The sequence below is a fragment of the Peromyscus californicus genome, unplaced genomic scaffold (genome assembly GCF_007827085.1).
Source record: "Peromyscus californicus insignis strain IS unplaced genomic scaffold, ASM782708v3 Scaffold_4__1_contigs__length_199733344, whole genome shotgun sequence".
Classification (NCBI taxonomy): domain Eukaryota; kingdom Metazoa; phylum Chordata; class Mammalia; order Rodentia; family Cricetidae; genus Peromyscus; species Peromyscus californicus.
Window position 1 is genome coordinate 126506887 of NW_026294562.1, and position 20237 is coordinate 126527123.

The 20237-nt window shown below is 46.3% G+C and overlaps 1 protein-coding gene across 3 annotated transcripts in view; it reads left to right on the top strand.

Annotated features, from left to right (window-relative positions):
• Positions 1 to 894: 894 nt before the first annotated feature.
• Sv2b (synaptic vesicle glycoprotein 2B) overlaps positions 895 to 20237 on the top strand; it is a 190539-nt gene continuing 171196 nt past the window's right edge. Inside the window, exon 1 of one of the 3 annotated variants that reach the window (XM_052760310.1) lies at positions 895 to 1032. The gene's annotated coding sequence lies outside the window, so the exon portion shown is untranslated. Of the gene's footprint in view, positions 1033 to 1240; positions 1264 to 1531; positions 1704 to 20237 lie in introns of those variants that run through there. The other 2 variants (XM_052760312.1, XM_052760311.1) reach the window with 2 other exon arrangements.

Genomic DNA, 20237 nt, shown 5'->3' on the forward strand with positions numbered 1-20237 from the left:
TTAAGAGCACTCGCTTGGTCTTCTGAGGACCAGGGTTCAATTCCCAGCAACCATGCGGCAGCTCACAGCTGTCTGTAACTACAGTTTCAGGGTATCCGATGCCCTCTTCTGACCTACTCATGCGGTGCACAGACATTCTTCTCTCAGTAGTCCCCTTTATTCCCTTAAATAGATTTTAATGGCTATTTTACTCTTTATTTCCTTCTAGAAGGAGCCCCGTGCTTGGAAAAAAGCCTTTCCAGGCCAGCTGAATTGTGGCTGTGAGCCGGCCCTGAACAAGAGTTGGGGGGCATTGGAAAGAAGAAAATTGCTAGAGCCTTTCTCCAATATATTCAAACCCCTCCAATATATCCCCACTCCCCTCTGGGCCCTCCACCGGCCAAGCAGGCTCTTTTTCAGTTCCAAAGGAGTTAACAAGGCCTGAGCGATCTGTCAACATTTATGATCTCAGGTTATTTGGGGGATGGCATAAACCGAGGGTCCCACCGCCCAAGAACTTTGTCTTCTGACATACCCTGGTTGGTCAGGGGTTGGGGACCAAGCTTAGAGCCATATGCACCTTGTCGCCTTAGATGGGAGGGTGGAAAGAGCAAGATAATTATAGTCAACTGGGAACCAACCTAATGGAATAAGAAGTTTGCAGATCTGTCCTTATGCAAATCCAGAAAGCAGAGGGCGGGACTTGGGAGTGGGTGCGGGCTCCCCTCCAACCTATCCTGAACTCTTGAATCCGAAAGGGGCTTAGACGAAAAGAGCTTTCCGCAGTGAATAAGGTTGGTGCCTGGGCTAGGCTCTGATCCTGCTGAATAGAGGACTCAGGAGCCCCGGGAGGGCTGGGGTGCTGCAGAGGGGCGGGAGCGCGCTGCACAGAGGCGGGTGGTGGCAACGGCGACGAGGGCGGGGCGGTGCAGGTGTGTCTCCCGCAAGCGCCTGCCTGCTTTGGTTGGGATCGCCCGGGCGCTGCGTTAGCCGCGGCTGTTCAGACTGACGCTGCTTGGCTGCTGCCCGGCTCGCTGCGGATTTTCCACCCAGGTAGGGGATAGCGATCCTTGACGCGGTGCGTGCAGACCCGGGTTCCCAGGTCTGACAGGCTGAGCCCTAGGCTGGGACCGCTGGGTGCGGTTGATGGGGAAAACCTCAAAGGACAGCGGAGTTGGAAAGCAGCCCCGAAAAGGGAGCACTTGCTGCTGCCCCGGGCTGAGCGCTGTTTTGATCGTGGTCTTCCCCAGGACTAGGAGTGAAACCCGGTGAACTATTGGCGCGGTAAATAGTTTCCCAACTTGGGCTACTGACATTTACAGCTGCTTTCCCCACGGTTCCTGGGCATCCCTTTAGTTTCAACCCTACTCCTCATAGACCGGTTTGTTTTCAAAGAACAGATTAAACACATGCCCACACCTGCTGACTCTGGACTGGGGTTTGTGAGTGTGTGTTTTTCTGTGTGGAGGGCGCCCTCCGCGGGCGTGGGAGCCGTTTCTTAGGGACCCAGGATTTATTGACGGATGGTTTTAGCGCAAGGAAAAGAACATGATTTGTTTTGCAGGGATGGGTGAGCAAATGCAGTTAGCCAGGGAGGAGCAAGGCGCTGCTGTTCCTTCAGCAGAGGGGTGGTAGATCTCTCATCTGACGGGGTGCAGCAGAGCGGCTGCCCAAATGCTATCTTTCACCCAGAAATCGCGGATGCGAAAAGGCTCAGTTTAAAGGTAACTTAACGTCGATGTGTTGGGCTCTGGTAAGGTAGGGTGGGGCGCTAGGGGATGCTTGCTCTTTCCTAAGCATGTTTGGAAGGTGAACGTGGGTGGCTCTGGGCTTCCAGGGAGGGGCCGGTAAGGGATGAGAGATGTGTGGTTTGGTGGGGAACTAGACGTTGCGGCCAGCTCAGAGGTATCTTTTACGCTTTTGCTGCCTGCCCTGTGCGGAAGGGGCGACTTGTTCTGCTTGCTAGAGGATTCAGTTGATGATGTGAGGCTCATGCTGCATCTTCCCTGAGTCAGCAAATACTTACCTAACGTCGTCAATACGTGTCAGAGGTGGGATTGATCCTTAGGGATGCAGAGGTGATGGAAACGAAGTCCTAACATTGCACCAGCTCACACCCGGTGGGGGACGAACACCTGTAGTGAGCAGGTGTAACCAGTTCAGGACCACGGGGTTAAAATAAGAGTGGGTGGTGGCAGAGAAGAGAAGGGGATTAGTTTAAAACGAAGCCCCCGCGGGGCTTAGCGGAGATTGGATTTGTTTCTTGGTCCATTGGTCTTGAGTGACCTACAATCCTCTCCTACCCCATCACCATCATTGCTGATGGGAAGACCAAGTTTGCAGAACAAGACTAGTGCCAACTAGGCACTCGGCTGGCACTGAGGGGGAAGTGCACCAATGCAGGCCAGGCTTTGTACTTTTATTTATTTTTTTTAAATAAGTGTTTCCCTAAATTCCTGGGCTATGAAAGATGGAAATAGCATTTCACCAAGGCAAGATCTCTGGAAAACTCTAAGGGAGTTTCAGAGCGGATCAATTTCTGCCTGCCTGACTGCCTTCCTTCCTTCCTGGCTGTTCATGTCCCAGTACAATTCAGGACAACTTTGATCCCGTTTGTCCCCCCTGGTGGAATAAAGGAAAGCTAAAGTTGTTACTACCAGTCTACTCTGGGGGAGGAGCATCTAACTTTGGGGTTGATTCTTCTGGGATAAAGAGTGGCCAGTGACACAAATAAGTGCTCATGGGATATTCCTGTTGCCAGAGGTGTGCCTTACATGTGTTTTGTAACCCAAGCCACCAGATGATGTTTGAACGATAGCCTGGCGCACTATGGGTAGTGTGGCCTTGACTACTTAAAGAGAGCTGGTGTGGGTCTTAGGCAAGTATCTTAGCCTTTATCTGAGCTTTGATTTCCTGATCTGTCATGATAATGATGTAAAACACACTTAAAAGTATTTGTTTGTTGTTAAACAATTGTCATATATTAACCATCTGGCATGAAGTCACTGCTTAAGAAATGAAAGTTTGTTCATTGGGTTCCTACCATGGGGCCAGGTACTTCTCTAAATGTAGGGGATATAGACTTGAGCAAAGTGTGTGTGTGTGTGTGTGTGTGTGTGTGTGTGTGTGTGTGTGTGTGTGGTGATGAACAGTTAAGCAAGTGTTTAGCATATTAGCTCAGGGGCTAGTGTGATGGAGCAAAAGAAAACAGAGTAAGAAGCATGAGGAATGCTGCAAGGGTTTGGAGTGGTCTTGGAATCTATCTATTATCCATCAACTATCTATCTATCTATCATCTATCTATCCATCTATCTGTCATCTATTTGTCATCTATCATCTATCTATCTATCTATCTATCTATCTATCTATCTATCTATCTATCTATCTATCATCTATCTATGTGTCATCTATCTATGTATCTATGTATCTATCAATCATCTATCTATCTATTATCTACCTATCCATCTATCTATCATCCATCTGTCTCTACCTATGTATGTGGTCAGGGAGACCTTTGATAACAAGGACATCTGATCAGCTCTGGGGAAAGTGAGGGAGGAGGCCAGGCAGGGTGGGTAGAGTAACAGAACCCACAAAAGCCAGAGACAAGAGACAAACATGTTCAGAAGAGAACAAGAAAGAGACCCAGGAAGCCGAGTTGTGTGAATGAGGGGGATCGTGGTGGGGACTGACTGAAGACAACATGACAAGGTCAATGTTGCCTTGCCTCTTGTGATTTATGTTTACATTTTGTCACTAAGATATGGCACTGACTTCTTGTTTAAGGACTTGGCTGAGTTCCTAAGCTCTGTGCTTAGAAGAAGGTTATTTGGTAGGAAGTGGTACCTGGGTCTTTCAAAATGTGATCTAATGCAGCAAGCAGGGGGATACATCTTTGCAAGACAAACAGAGACTGAAGAGATGGTTGAGATTCCTATAACCCATATTGAGAGCTGTGTTTGCATTTGTTCCTTTTTCAAATGAACCAAAGAGTCACCTTAGTGACCAGTTCAGCAGGTGTTGTCCTTGCTAGCCTGTGTTCTCTTTTCTTTGGCAAGAATTTCTGTGACTATGGAAAGGATTGGGAATCATCTGGAAATATACTGACCTTCAGTGCACCATGGAGTGCATTTATGTATGGCTGGGTGGTGAATTCATTTGGGGCTTCCATCCAGAAGCTTAATATAAAGATCACAGCTTGCTGCTTTGCCCTTTGGAGAAAGCAGTATTTGGGGATCTGAGGGCTCCATCAGTTCTCTGTGGTGCAGTAAGCCTACTGCAGTGTTCCATGAGCAAAATGGGGGTTGATGGCTGCAAACCTTGTCAAAGCATCTGTGAAATAGGATGCGGGGAGGCTGGGTCAAGGTCAGGGTGACTGGCTGGCCATCATCCAATTCATCTCAGGAGAAAACATTTATTTCTGTGCATTTTCCTATCCAAGGTCTGGCTCTTAGTCATACTTTTTAGTCTCAGAAACCTGATCTGTCTCTCCGGGCTATGTCAGAGTGGCTTTGTTCATCGCATGCCAGGCTATTGATCTGCAGTGGCTGAGACACTGTGTTCCATTGCTAGTGTATGTAAATCCTGCAAGACCCATTCCCCTCACCCCCCTCCCTGTCATGACAGCCAAGCCATGGGGAGCAAAGACGCTTAGATGCCTACCTGAAGGACTGGTCACACACCTGAGGGGTTGTCTTCTCATTGAGGCTAAGGAATAAGCCACATTCAAACTCACTGACCTTGAATAAGCAGCATTTATTATTTTCTCTCATGTGTATGGAGTGGCTGAGAGATCTTCAGATCTGAGTTGGGCTTGGCTGGTCTCTGCTGTGCCTGTTCATGTGATTTGGATGAACAAATTGATGGAGAGTCTGAAAAATGGCTGATTTGGGATGACCTGAGCTGGGATGGCTTGGCTCTGATCATCGTTGTCTTTTCCAAGTATTGCTGGGAGTTTTCACATTGCAAGGACAGAGAGCCAAGAGAAAGTGGAAGTGTGTGGGCTGGAGATGTAGCTCAGCCAGTAAGGCTTACCTAGCATGCGCAAAGCCCCAGATTTGGTGCCCATTACCATATAAACAGCATGGTGATACATGTCTGAAATATCAGCATGGGAGAGGTAGAGGCAAGATATTGGAAGTACGAAGTCATCCTTTGCTACATAGTAAGTTCAAGGCCAACTTCAACTATATGGGATCTTGTCTAGGAAAAAGAAAGAAGAGGAGGAGGAGAAGAAAAGAAAGAAAGAGGATGGAAATATTCATGGACTCTCCAAGCCTAAGCATATAGTTGACATACCATCACTTGAACCTTGTTTATCAACAAGAGCAACATATGAGGGAGCCAGCGTGAGGGGTAAGGAAACAGATTCCACTTCTTCAGTTGATCTTAGCCGAAAGGTCGAGAAGCAATTAGATTCAGCATGGCAAAAGCAGGGTGCAGGGAGCGGAAGGATTTGGTATGTCTGGATCTTAATAACTAAGTTCCCTTGGATATGGAAGGGACAAGGGTTCAGGAGACCTACCCCTAGCTGAGGAACTATTGACAGTTAATAGGTAGAGTCAGTTTTCTTTAAGGGTGTGGTTCCATGTACATCATCTGTGCTCTAGGGGATGGCCCTACACAGGAAATTATATGGACAGCACAAATTAGACTCCATAGATAGATGATAGATAGATAAATACACAGAGAGAACAAGAAGTTGGGAGGGGTTAGGTGTAGGTATTAGAACTAGGAGTTGTTAGGAGGAAGAGTCGGGTGAATATGATCAAGATACATTGTATGCATGGATGCAAGTCTCAAAGAATTAACAAAAATACATTAAAAATTTAGTTCCCGTGGCTAAATCTCCTTTCTTCATGGACCCAACTTGAATGCATGCCCTTGTGGGTTTCCCCCATGACTGTCTTTTTTCTGTGTTTCCATGAATCTTTCGACAGTAATTCACTAAATATTTATTGAGTGTCTTTAGTTCCAGGCATGTCATTGTCAGGGCATGCAGCAGTTAAACATAGTGCAAGCTCTGTTGCACGAATCCTAAATGGTCTTATAATAAAAACCTGGAGCCAGGTATCAGGGTGAAAGCTAAAAGATCAGAGGAAACAAGCCACAGCCACTTCTCACCTCGCCAACTCCTTAGCCGAAAAGAGAAGATCCTGTCTCCACAAATCCTCAGACTGAATGCCCCTGAGGCCTCAGCTGAAAGGGCTGAGTTCTTGTCTCCTCCCACCTTATATACCTTTCTCCACCCAGCCATATCACTTCTTGTCTCAACCTTCCTAGTGCTGGGATTAATGATGTGTGTGCTTCCCAAATACCCATAGCAAAGGCATGAGATCTCAAGTGCTAGCATTAAAGGTGTGCATCACCACTGCCTGCCTCTTTTAGACTGGATTACTCTCCTATAGTCCAGGGTGGCTTTGAACTCACAGAGATCCAGATGGATTTCTGCCTTCGGAGTGCTAGGATTAAAGGTGTGTGCCACCACTGCCTAACCTCTATGTTTAATCTAGTGGCTGGCTCTATCCTCTGATCTTCAGGCAAATTTTATTAGAGTACAACAAAATATCACCACATCACCCCATGAAACATTTATTCCAATAGGGGAGGTAAATATATAAATACACGAATATATGTATATTATATCAGACAATTAAGGATCACCAAACAGGGAAAGGAGGAGGGAGATATTTGAATGGGGTTGGGAAGGTACAGCAAAGTAAGGGGTAGAAATAAGATGTGAGGACAGGTGTGAGGGAAATGGAAGAATGAGCCACTGAAGACCATTCAAAGCAAGGTAAACAAACGCGGAGGTCCTGAGGCAACCGAGTGTGGGCACATTTCAGGAAGAGGAGGTAGTCCTCTGTAGAATGAGCCGAATGAGAAGCAGTGAGCACCATAGTTTGTGATATCAGGAGAGCTGGGGAATCCAGGGCCTTGGCTTTGATTTTGAGTTAGATGGGAAGCCCCTGGAGAATTCTGAGCACAGGCTACCTTTATCTATCTGACTTAGGTTTCAGAGCGATCACTTGAGCTTTAGAGCTTAGACTAAGGACATCAGTCAGGGTGTTGTTACCTCCGTGATGCAGGGAAGAGGTGATGGTGGTCAGGTTCATAGATATATTAAAGGTGTAGAGTTCAGGGAAGAAGCCCAGGAGGGAGACATAAGTTTGAATAATACCAACAAGGTCTTTATTTGTCCGGTAAATGAGCCAAGTCACTGCTATGGGGCCAGGGTCCAGAATCCTGCCAGCCATGTGCTCAGTGACTATCTGCAGGGTGAATGAAAGCAGCGGTTTCACTAGACGTGACTGCAAATGCTTGCTCTGGTGAGCCTTGAAGGGTAAGTCCCTCCCTGAAGAAATCCCCTTTCTTCTCAAGGTCTCATGGGAGACTTACTGTAGATCTTGGGGAATAAAAACTGGCTTTAAATGTGAAGGTTCCAATTGCGTGCATCTCAGAGAGAGCAACAAGGCAGGAAACACAGAGAAGCCAAAAAATAGCTCAGACTTCCAAAAAAAGGAGAAAAGATTCTTCAGGGAGAAGTGGCTGAAATTCAGGGGTGTGATGTTCTTGGATTATTATTGTACTGTGTTTAATTTGAGATGAAGCAGAAGCAGCAAGGAAGAATTCTGGAAGGGGGAGAACGTTATTTAAATCAACTTATGCTGAGTGAAAGCATGTCACCAGCTTGCTTGAAGAACCCCATGTCTACAGTATCTTGTATAATGTGTTTCTGTTTATAAAAGGGGAGACATAGGCAGTAGCCTTATTGAAAAAATGAGAAGGTTGGAAGGGTTTCCATCCCAGACTAGGTGCTGTTCAATGACTCCTCAGAGAGTGGCTGATTGGGAGTGAGCATGAGTTATGTTTGTAATATCTGGGGTAGGAGGGCTGGAATAAGAAAAAGCAGGTACTATAATTGAAAGTGATTGTGTGTGTGTGTGTGTGTGTGTGTGTGTGTGTGTGTGTGTGTGTGAGAGAGAGAGAGAGAGAGAGAGAGAGAGAGAGAGAGAGAGAGAGAGAGAGAGAGAGAGAGAGTGAAGAAGAGTGGAAACCTATGGTTTAGTTTTAGTTCATGTGAGAGTAATAGCCATTCCTATCTTAATCAGAGACCTTCGACAAGGTTGAGGTTCCCTCATAGAAACAGAGGCTGAGAATGGTCATTTGACCCTCATCTGAGATTCCAGTCACTCAGTTCTGCATCCCCTCCTCCTCATTGTATGCAATTCTGCCCCAGCAGTATATGGTCTCATAGTCTTAGGGTACAGAGGTTGGAGATCTCAAGATGTCGAACGAGGTGCTGTGGTCTCTGATCTGAGGTTGGGATGTTAACTGAATGGGGGACTCCATCAATGTAGCCATGGGAAGTCATTATCCATGCTGAGGTGAGAACTTTCCGGTGATGTGGTTGCTTTGGGGTCACCCATCCTTCTGTCAGCAACTCTCTCCCATGCTTCTGTACCTAAGCCAGAGAAACTCACTGGTTCATCAAGCTCAACTTGGGTAACCTGTCGGAGGGAGAAGACTTTGTTTACATCCATAAAGGAAAGTCACACAGCACCCTCCAAAGTTCGTCCGCTGAGGACTTGCTCACTAGTGTGCTAGTACTGAGGTGCTAGCGATGTGGAGCAAGGTAATTAGCTCCTGGGGCCGTTGTCCTCAAAAGCATTGGTGTTGGGTTCATGGAGTGACTTAGCTCCCACAGGATTAGGCTGAATGAAGCAAGGCCTTTTTCCACATGTCTGGTCTTTTGTCTGCTTCTCTGACATGTTGGGGTGCGTCAGAGGGCAAACAGATGTTGTCACTCAATCATGGCCTTTAGGTCTCCCAAACTGCTTGCCAAGTCAGCAGCTTTTCAGAAAGTTCCCAGCCCCAGGTATTTTGTTATAGCAATAATAGCAATGGAAAAATAGACAAATAGAAACTCAGAAGAGGTAATAAGCTCACCTTATTTTTAAACGTGGCTGCTAGGTCTGACTACAGGGAGTTTAGGATAGAGCAATGGGTTTGGCATCAGACCTAGCTGAGTTTGAACTCAGGCTTTGCTACTTTCTGGTTGTGTAAACTTGAGCAAGTTGTTTAATTTCTTTGGAGCTTTGCTTTTCTCAGCTATCAAATGATGGTGGTGGTGATGACGATGATGATGATGATGATGATGATGATGATGATGATGATGACAGTGATGACTGGAATACCACCCACGGGCTCTGCAGTGCTCTTCTCATTCCTTGATTTGGAACTGTGTTGAACTCAATGTTAGCCAGAGCATCACCATATCAGCTGGAGGATGTGGTGATCCCATGTGAAGGGAGACCCTCGTGTGTGACATTGGCATTGCTGTTAGGTATTTTTTTATGAGGCGTCTAGTATTCAACATTAGACAGATGACTAATGAACCTTGTGGACCAGAGATGGCCCACGTGACTCTGAGGGAAATCAGTCTATTTTCTATATCACAATCCAGCCTCCTAAGTCAGTTCTGCAGTGGGGCATAGTGTGTTGACATTTCATGATGGAAATCTCTCAGTCACCTGGAGTGTAGAGGCCCAGCTTTTCTTATCAGAGTTTCCTGGGGATTATTCTCCCAAAATCTGCCCCATGGTCTTGTACCGGGAGGCTCTCTTTCTCCACACCACAGAGAGAGACACACTCAGTATGTGGTTATTAGATACACTAATGAGCAAACGACGTGGCCCTTGTTCTACTGGCCAAGGATTGTTGTGGTTGTTCCTCATTGACCTGGGCAAACATTAAACAGTGATGACTTGATCATCAGCATATCATGAGCATGCAGGAGCTCATGGTTTCTCCCTGCCTCCTGCCTTCAGGCTTTGTGCCTCTGGAGGCTGCCTGTGTGCTGTAGAAATGTCTGCTGTGCCTGCCGCCAGTGCCTGTCCGTCTTCAGAGCTTGTGTGGCTGGAAAGACAGTAGCATTCACATTTGAATCCAAATCGAGTTCTCTCTTTCTCCCTCTCTCTCCTTCCTTCCCTTCTACCCTCCCTCCCCCACTCTCCTCTTTCATTTTGTGTATTATGTGTGCATTTGCCTATGTGGATATGCCCACCTGTGAGCATGGGTGAAGGGGTCAGAGGAGGACATTGGGTGTCCTGCTCTGTCACTTTTCACCATATTCCTTTCAGATAACATCTCCCATTGGAAGCTGGTGGCATGAAAATCCTAGTGATCCTCCTGTCTCCACTCCCCACCCACAGTGCTATGGTCATAGGTGTTTGTGGTCGTGCTCAGCAGGTGCTGGGATCTGAACTCATGTTTGCACAGCAACTGCTCTTTCCCACTGAAATTTTTCTAGCATCCAACTTTTGATCCTTCTGCCTCAGCTTCCTGTGTACATTTTCTTTTCCTGAAAAAAAAAATTCTCCCTAATACCATGGTGACTGTTTAATGCCTCAGAACTTAGTGTCTTTTAGGACACCACAACTTTGTCCCTGCACCCATTTTAGGGATGGGATAGCCCGAGGCTCAGAGACAAGAACCCACTGACACAAGTACCTTTACAGAACTGCATTTCTTTCTCCATCAGCTCTGCATAGATACTGGACAAGGTGGTTTTTCCAAATTTATAGCCTTGCACCTCAGGTGTCTGGTGGCAGAAGCAGAATGTTGAGTGTGGGAGCTGGGTGCTACCAGGTGCTTCAGCTGTCATCTTTGGAAGGTCAGTGAGGGACAGAAGTGCCACACTTCTAGAACTCCTGTAGGTAGGAAGATGTCACGATTCTGTGTCCATGGTCTTTCCACGATGGAAGCTGCAAATGAACCTGCTAAGGAGAAGGATGAGAACCTGCCCTGGATAATGGCCCTGTCCATCATTTCTTTTTGGATGGACCGGCTTTGCCTTAGGGAAATGTTGGCCAGATTCCCTTTCAGATCCAGAACATGTCCCAGGCAGAGGCAGGCCTGAGCCGGATTGTAGGATCTTAGTGTTCTAGGGCTGAAGGGAGCTTAGGAAGCAAGAAATCTTTACTCCTTATTTGTCCAGGGAGAAGCAAATAACTTATGTAAGATCTTACGGTAAATTAATGATAGAGAGAGGACCAGGGCCCACTATGGGACTACAGAAATATAACTTTCTATGAGAGATCAAGAGAGAATAGGGAAATGGGGCCTGGATTCCCTTCATCATTAGGTTCAGAAACCCTCTTAGAAGCTTACCAGCTTTCCCAGGCCCTGGTGGGTTCCACAGCAGCTTACTCTGAATGTTAGTATTCTGGGACTCTCCTGGCTGTGCCCAGTGAAGCCTCCTCCTGCTGCTACTCCTCCTGCCTTGCCTGAGGCCTCTGCCCTATTGGCAGTCACTGAAGCTGACTGTTGCCTGATCTGGGGTGTAGCAGATGGCACCGATGTGGGGAGCCCAGCCGGAATATGGCCCAGGTCTGAGGGAGAGGAAAAAGCGGTACGTTCTAGGTGGAGTTCTGGGCCTGGGAGATGGGGCTGAAGAGGACACAGCAAAGTCAGGAGCTCCTGATCGTGACCCTGGAGGGCGCAGGGGACATGACACTCCTATCCCTGTGATAAATGAGAACATATCTTATCCCTGTGACAAATGAAAACGTGTCTTGCACACAGCCACCTAAATGTCCAAAGAGTAAATGCACTCCCCCTCACCTCCTCTATCATCTATCTATTTAATCTATCCAGTCTCTCTCTTGCTGTGTTGCTCATCCAGGCCTCAAACTTGTGACTCCCCTGCCTCACTTCCTTAGTGATGGGATTACATGTGCATGCCATCATGCTTGGCTTTACCCCTTCCCTCCCCTCCCATCACTTTCCTTCACCTTCCCTGTCTTCCTCTTCCCTCCCCTGCTGCTCTCCTCTCCTCTCCCCTCCCCTCCCCTCCCCTCCCCTCCCCTCCTCTCCTCTCCTCTCTTCTTCTCTCCTCTCCCCTGCTCTCTTCTCTCCCCTCCTCTCCTCTTCTTTTCTCCTTCTCTCCCCCCCTTCTATTTTTGAAAGACATAAAAATTAAGCTTTAAGGAGAGGGAATCTATAAGAAAGCAATGGAAACAAAACAAAATAAAACAAAACAGTAGCACAGGGCGCCGGGCGGTGGTGGCGCACGCCTTTAATCCCAGCACTCCAGAGGCAGAGCCAGGCGGATCTCTGTGAGTTCGAGGCCAGCCTGGGCTACCAAGTGAGTTCCAGGAAAGGCGCAAAGCTAGACAGAGAACCAAAAAAAACAAAACCAAAACCAAAACCAAAAACCAAAAACCAAACCAAACCAAAACAAACAAACAAACAAAAAACCAGTAGCACAGGGCAATATTAGCTAACAAACTCCCGGGTAGAACCAGGAAGAGCTAGCCGGGTTTCAGTCATCACTGAATGCATCAAGTAGGAAAGAACTCAAGGAGCATTGTGCCCTGCAGAGAAGCTAACTGTTCTGTCACTGGGATCGGCCCCTTGAATCCTCAGCTCCCCAGTCACAGGCTGGGCTGCATGTGACCTGAGTGGACCAGGAGTTAGACTTGGCCCTGATCTCGGATAGCCATCCATATAAGGAAACACAGCCCCCAAAACTATGGTGGGTGGCTTGGTGAGGCTTTAAGGCACAGACTCTGGAAAATATTTAATAGAGAAAAAGAAGTCCCTAGAACATCACTGCCCAGAACAGACAATGTGGAAATACCTGTGCACTCTGGAACAGGTGTGGGAGAGGGGCAAGCTTCAACAGTGCCTCCCCAGAACGAGATTTTAAAAGGAGGTGCTGATTCAGCAAGTCTGGAGTGGGGCCTGACATTCTATGTTCTAGAGAGGCAGGGAACAGCAAGGGTTGGATTGATTTATTTCTCAGCCAGTTGCTCAGATTATGTGGTTCCACCTGTTCAAAGCCTTACCAACTAGGGACTTCACCCCATTCTCCTCCTGGCCATTTTGATTATATGAAAACCACACTATAGGTATCCAGAGAACCAGGAAGAGGAAAACCCATCCACAACTCCCACTATGCATTTAAGCACACTGCTTTATTTTTTATTTTTTTATTTTTTGGAAATAACCATATTTACTATGCATGTTTGGAGCCTGTGACAAATACTAGGAAACCGTTCATCAGAAATCTTTACTTCCTTTTCCTGACCATGCAGACTTAAGGCGGGTGTGACCACATTACAGTTCCTTTGTTGGATGGTATGAGAATGGGTCTTTCACCACTGATTGGCCATGTACAGGGCTGAACCAAGTTAAGAAACAGTGGGAACCCGCTGATACCTCTGCTATGGTTAGTATGATTGTTACCAGCACAGAGCCTGGAGTTCAATAAACATTTTTTTGCAAGCTTATGGCAACATGCTGCAGAAGATATAGAATGTTTTTTGGTCATACAGAGATTTTAAAAAAAAGAGCTATGAATGGGATGACTCAGGTTGTCTGTTCTTTTGGTATGCTTTAAATTTAAATAAGTACAGGGTTAGGGCCTGGAGAGATGGCCCAGCGATTGAGAACACTGGTTCCTGTTCCAGAGGACCTGGGTTCAATTCCTAGCACCCACATGGCAGCTCACCACTGTCTATGATTCCAGGGTCTTTCTAGTTGTTCCATAAATACAATATACTCTGGCAAGAGACCAAAATCCAACAACCCCCCTTTTTTTTATTCCACTGTGTCTGACTTCTGCAAAATGTTGGGAATGTTCTAGAATTTCCTTTCATTTTGAAACCAAGAGGCTTTCCCCGATAGTTACAGGCTACCTAACCTCACGCAAGATGTTTAACTGCTCAGTGTCGACTCCCTCATTTGTGGAATGGTCACTGCAAGATCTGCTTCCTGCATTTGTCACAGAACCCGGAAGGAGGTGACGGTGTGAAGCACTGAGTAGAGTACACATACAGCTTAGTACAGGAGCATTCCCATGGCTCTGAGAGTTGAGAGGCTCTGTTGTAGCTCAGGTGTCTAATGTGGTTACCTGCACACAGTGTACGTATGCTGTTTAGTTAGTACTAAACATGGAGAGTCTTGAACCTGTGTATTTCAAAGAAGGACCAATGGATGTTGGATTGGAGGTCTTAGGAAGGCAGTGGAGGAACGTGGAGGAGATCCTGACCATCTAACCGGTTAGCTTTTAGGTGCTGGTTAAACTCTCTGCTTACTGAAGGGAGCGAGAGAAAGAACATGGGAGAAAAAGAATGTCTGAGAGAAGGCGGGGGCATGTTCTATCTCTCCTGTGTGCTTGGGGTTGCTCTATATTTGGATGCTGAGTGTCTCAGCTGAGGTTAATCCTCTTTGTTCGAGTCATCAGCCAAGGGATTAACTGCTTTAAACTCAAAGCTTTGCCGGCCGGACAATGTGCGTTTTGTGCTGCCGATGCCCGAGATTCAGGGGGTCAATTTCTGTTGACCTAACATGTAAGGTTCCTTTGTGGGCATTTCATCCCAGTTTCTTCATGCTATGGAGAAAGAGGCTGAGGATCCAAGAGGGGAGGTGACTTACTACCCTTGGTAGATTTATGATCCATAATTTCCAGCTTGAAATTTTCTACTTTGTACTGCTCTGGTCTCCCATGAAGGAGTCAGGCCAAGGACCTTTGCTGAGAGTGCAAAATAGTGAATCAGTGGGAAGAGTCCTCACTGGTGTGAATTCTCTATTCTGTTCTAGCAAAGTCTTCATGTGTCTGTAACAGTCCAGGCTTCTCCCTCTCTACTAGATGAGCTTTGGGATGCGTGCATGAGGAATGGCCTGCACAATGATTTTGTGTGATTAAGATACATACTGTGGGCCAAGAGAACTTGGCCTGGCCCAGCTGGGGTCCATGCCCAGACCCAAAGGCCCAAAGGTGAAAAGCCAAAATTGTGTGTGGTGAGGGTAGTGGGGAGTTCCCCAAAAGGAAAGTAGAGAGCTGCTACTCTAAGTTGCTGGGCAGGCGAACTCCACAGATAGCTGGCCCACACTGGGCTGACTTCTCCTGCTGAAATAAAGTGCATGGGACATTCGGTACCTGGGAGAACATCAAAGGCTTTCAAAATCTGGCTAATGCTCCACCTCTTCTTCCTTAGGGGGCGCAAGTGTTCACAACCATCTTGCTTACTGTAGGGTTGCAGTAAGCAAGTCAAAGATGCAGATTTCCTCATTAAACCTCTTTTACCTTTATTTATTTATTTAGCCAGTTAATGTTTATTGATGGCTCACTGTGCCAGGCACTGGGATTAGTGGTAGGCATGGAAGACATGATCCCCATTCCCAGGGGAGTGTATCATAGCCTAGTAATTTGTAAGGAATCCCTATCCATGTCTACAAAGTACACAGAAACATTTTCAATATAAAATTTTTTTACATTGTTGTTCAGAATTGCTAGCTTGTTTATAACTAGAAGAACCATATGCTTGATGAATAGACATCAGGGTGTTAACCCACTCAAAGGAAGAGGTGCATCTGAATTGCCTGGAGTTACTTTGTTCAAGAGCATGACTTTGCACATTCTCACTGTACATAGAGTCCGTTGGCGAGGGAAGAGTGAAACTCCACCCTGGGACCACATTGCCTGCAACCCTGTCCCCCTGAGGCTGGGAGAGTGGGTGGCCTTCATTTCTGCCGCTTCTGTTTGCAGGCTGTGAACGAGAGCTGGCACTGTGGGATGCTTTGTTGTTGTGTGGTGATGTTTGAACACGGGGCAGCATATTGCTTTGCTATTATCAATTTATTTGTGTAATCCCAGCAGCTGGCAGTGGTATAATAACTTTCAAGTGAGGGGGAAAAAAAAAAAGAAGCCGTGGAGATATTTGCTTAGAGAGAATAAAAATAGGCGGAGGATGAGGTATGCCATGTCTGACTGCACTTCACAATGACGGGATTGTTCCGTGGCTCGAATTCCCAGTGGGGTTTCCTCTCTTCAAAGTGCAGAGAAGGGTCACACGTCCTGGAAGGGAAGACTGTCTCATCTTTGCATGCATCGACAGAGCTAGAAAAATGGCCTTGGCTCTCAGGATTTGGTTGGGCTGTTGCTGATCGGGAATCTGCAAATAGCCCTGAGACGGAGCCCAAAGCTAGTGCCAGAGTATACCATGGCGTGGGGAGCAAAGAGCCGTCTTTGGCCTCTTCCGTTTTGTTGTTCCATGATGGTAAAAATATTGTGTGTGGTGTCTTCAGGAATATGATCTTATTGTCTAGTTATGGTGGGCAACCAAGAGCAATGCCAGAAGCTTGTATTATTTTGGGGGCCTCTGGGCTGTACTGACCGAGAATTCATAGTGAGGTGCCTCATTCCTAGCACTGGGATTTTTGTTCAATAATCTATGGCTTCTGGATGAAGAATTATCCACCTGTGCAGGGTGCTTCCCTTCAAACTCCCTTTTGTTAAATAACTTTCTTTCTTTGTTTTTGGTTTTTTTGAAACCTGGTTTCTTGACTGTCTTGGAACTCTCTCTGTAGACCAGGCTGGCCTCAAACTTAAATTACGTTCTTAATCAGCTTGCAGAATCATAGCTTTCCATATGGGCTTTCATAATCCTTGGTTTTGGCTAACTCTCCAAATACCTCTCTTCTCCCTTATGCCAATTTGAACCTTTCCACCCCTCCCCAGTTATCTCTCCCTCTCCTTTCATATTACACGTGCTCTACCCCCCTCCCTTAAGACCACGATCTAATGGGTTCTTTCTGGTTTTCTTGCCACTTCAGACACTCCAACTTAAATGGACAAATCTGAAAATTGGACGTGAGGGTCTACATTTGAGAGAGAACATGAGCTTTTTGTTTTGCTGATTCTTTGTTACCTCACTTAATGGGAAGCCAGATACACATATTTCTCTACTAACTTTGTGCTTTCATTATTTATAGCTGACTAAAATTTCATCGTGTATGTATAAAACACATTTTCTTCATCTGTTTGTGCTGGTTAGACATAAACTAGTGTCACCTGAGAAGAAGGACCCTCCACTGAGGAATTGCCTACATCAGATTGGCCTGTGGCATGCATGTGTGGGCATTTTATTGATTAATGATTAATGTGGGAGGACTCAGTCTACTGTGAGCAGTGCCAAGCAGGTGGGTCTGTGTTGTATAAGAAACCAAGCTGAGGATGCCACAGGGAGGAAGCCAATAAGCAGTGTTCTTCTCTGCTCTCTGCTTCTGTTCCTGCCTCCAGGTTCCTGCTTTGGGTTTCTGCTTTGGCTCCCCTCAGTGATGGACTGTAAAGTGTAAGAGGAAGTAAACAGTCAGTCTTTGACTACAGTGCCAGAAAGCTAATGAGGCATTTATTCATCTGTTGACGGATAGTTAGGCAGGTTGGTTTCTTTGCTCTTGTGAATGAACACAGCAATGAACACACATCTGCAAGTTTCTCTGTGGTAGGATGCAGAGACGTTCTACTTTTTCAGCCTCTGAGATCCCTCAAGACTTTCTAAAAGGTATCAAAGCTGGCCTTAGTGCTCCCTGGTCCCTGTAAGAACAGGGCTCTCAAGGGAAGGTAGGCTCCTTGGCGTCTTCACCTATAACAAGTGATACACACGATAGCTCAAGGATACACATGCTTTGCTTTACAAACCCAGGTGAAGGTCCCGGGAGAGTCCCTGCAGGCTCTTATAAGAAGGGAGTCAGAACAATGACTTGTCCTTGGAAGCTTGCTGACCTGACCTGTGATACTATAAGAATGGGATAACCATGCACAAGAGCTCTTGGCACGTCCCCTGACTTTGGACCATATGAAGACACAGAATGTACATTTAGCTTGGAAAACGAGGGGAGATAGCTTCATGGAGAGACGGTACCTGTGGGATAAGATGGGCGATAGGCTAATGGAATCAATCAACTGTTTCTGTTGGATTCTGTGAGGGCTTGGGAAAGTACACAAGCCTCCCAGGAAAAAGACTGATGCTTTGGGTAGAAGCAGAAGCCCCAGGGATGCTGCAACAGTAGCTGAGTCACAAAGAAGGACTGTCTGAAAAGGGACTTCTTCACTGAGAAGCTCATAGGCACTGAAGAGAGCCAAGACAATATGGCCTTAGGAAAACTGCCTAGAGAGAAGCCATCAAGATCAGCGAGCTTGTCTAAGTCACAACAACACCAGAAAGGGGCATCTCCCCATCACAGCTGTAATTACCATTGTTACTGGTGTGTTTCACTTAGTTTTCCAGTGGGAATGACATGCTACATCGGCCTCCTCTGCCTCTGGCTCCTCTTCACGGCTCTGTCCCGCCTCTCTTTAGCTCTGTGTGGAGCCTTCCACTCTTTTATATACTGGTTAATGAGCTCTGTCTGCACAGAGGCAGGGCTGCGGGTGTGGGCGGGCGCGCTGACTGATCTGCTTGGGCTCCCGGCTCTTACTGTTAATCCACGCCTTCTGTCTGGCCTGTAGCAGATGGAATCCCCTGCAGGATGCTCAGGCCAGTTGCTCTACTTTTTAGAATAAGGTAGAGGCCAAAATACATAAATAAAATGCAGGCAGGGAGCCTATCTTTGCAGCGAGCAAAAGGCTGACATTTCTGGGAGAGCAAGCTTTTCCCAATGGTAAGAGCTGTCTTTTAAAAGAGAAATCCTTTCCTAATTTGACAAGCTCTCAGCTTTCAAGAAGAGATTAGATGGCTAAAGTGGATGAAGAAATAAATTAAGATGTATCTAAGGCACTTCATAGATATGGCGAGCAATTGACTTGTTCTCATGCTTAGGTCTAAGCTGCCCAGTGACCTGGCTGAATTTAGCAAGTGATGATCCCAACTCCTGGCTCTGGTTATCAAAACTGATGTATCATCCCTGATGTGATCTGGTCCAGTTCTCATGTTTGTAAGGGAATAGGAAGTAACCCGCATTTATTGCTGAAGTTAGTGAGGATTCAAGTTTTCAACCCAGGTAGCTGCTCTCTTTATGATTATTATTTTTATGATTGGAAAATATTTGCTGTGGAAGCATATTTGGGAAATGGGAAACCTTAAAAAGCAGTCTTCATTTGTGCTAAGTCCCTTTCTGAAAAGCTCATTTACGGCCAGCGAGGGGAGAGTGTTCTCCTTGCACTTCCATTATATTTCATGAATATAATCATGAAAGGGAGCACCCATAATTTAAAGAGGCAGGCCACAGTTCTGTAAGGATCCTCTTCTCCACTGCACCCACCTCGGAAAATCATCCACTGATTGAATGTTTCCAAAGGGGACATCTGAAATTTGAAATACTCTTAACATTGGAAAGTTTTTTTTTTTTTTTTAAGTTTTTTAGCTCCAACATGACACCATAGGTAGAAAATTCCATCTCTGACTTTGTGTGTGACAGGTTGCAGTAATAAACACAGGCAGGCTAAGAATATTGTATGAAGTTGCCTTGTGTGTATAAGTTGCGTGTAACTGGATTTTGTGTTTAGGCTTGGGTTCCCTCCTAAAGACATCTCATTATATATGTGCAGATATTAAAACATCTGAAAAAAAAACCCTGCAATCTGAAATAGTTATTATTATTATTATTTTGGTTTTTAGAGACAAGGTTTCGCTGTGTAGCCTGGCTGTCCTTGAATTCACTCTGTAGACCAGGCTGGCCTCGAATTCAGAGATCCACCTGCTTTTGCCTCCTAAGTGCTCAGATTAGAAGTGTGTGCCACCACACAAAAAGACTTCTGAAATAGTCTTATCCAAGTATTGTGGATAAGGGATATTCTTCAACCTCTATTTACATTTATATATATATATATATATATATATATATATATATATACATATATATATTTTTTTTTTGAGACAGGGTTTCTCTGTGTAGCTTTGCGCCTTTTCCTGGAACTCACTCTGTAGCCCAGGCTGGCCTCGAACTCACAGAGATCCACCTGGCTCTGCCTCCCGAGTGCTGGAATTGTGTGCCACCACCGCCCCGGCCTACATTAATATTTTAAAAGTAAAATATTGTTGACTTCAGGAGTCTGGCCCTGAAGACTGTATTTGCATGTGTGTTTTGAAGACACCCCCCCCCCCCCCCACTCCATTTGCTCAACTCTATCTGCCCTCTCTTGTCCTGTTGATAAGTGTCTCGTAAGTCCAGGGGACAGTGGTAGATGCAGGTCAGATGAGCACAGAGGCAGACTCAGAGTAGAGATTTATAAAATTCCCTTCCTGCCCTCCATGAACAGTTAGGTCACGATGATGACACATGGGGATCCCAGATGGCTTTCCCGGGGACGGTCTGGGAAGCAGGAGTAGCTGAAACCACCCCCTTGTGGGAGTCTCTCCTGCTGCATCAGCTCTCTGGTCCCTCTGCCTGGGAGTCATTTGGACCCAGCTCCCTGCATCCTCTTTTCCAGCTCACACCATGCACGGCTAGCTCTCTCATTTTTGCCTCTG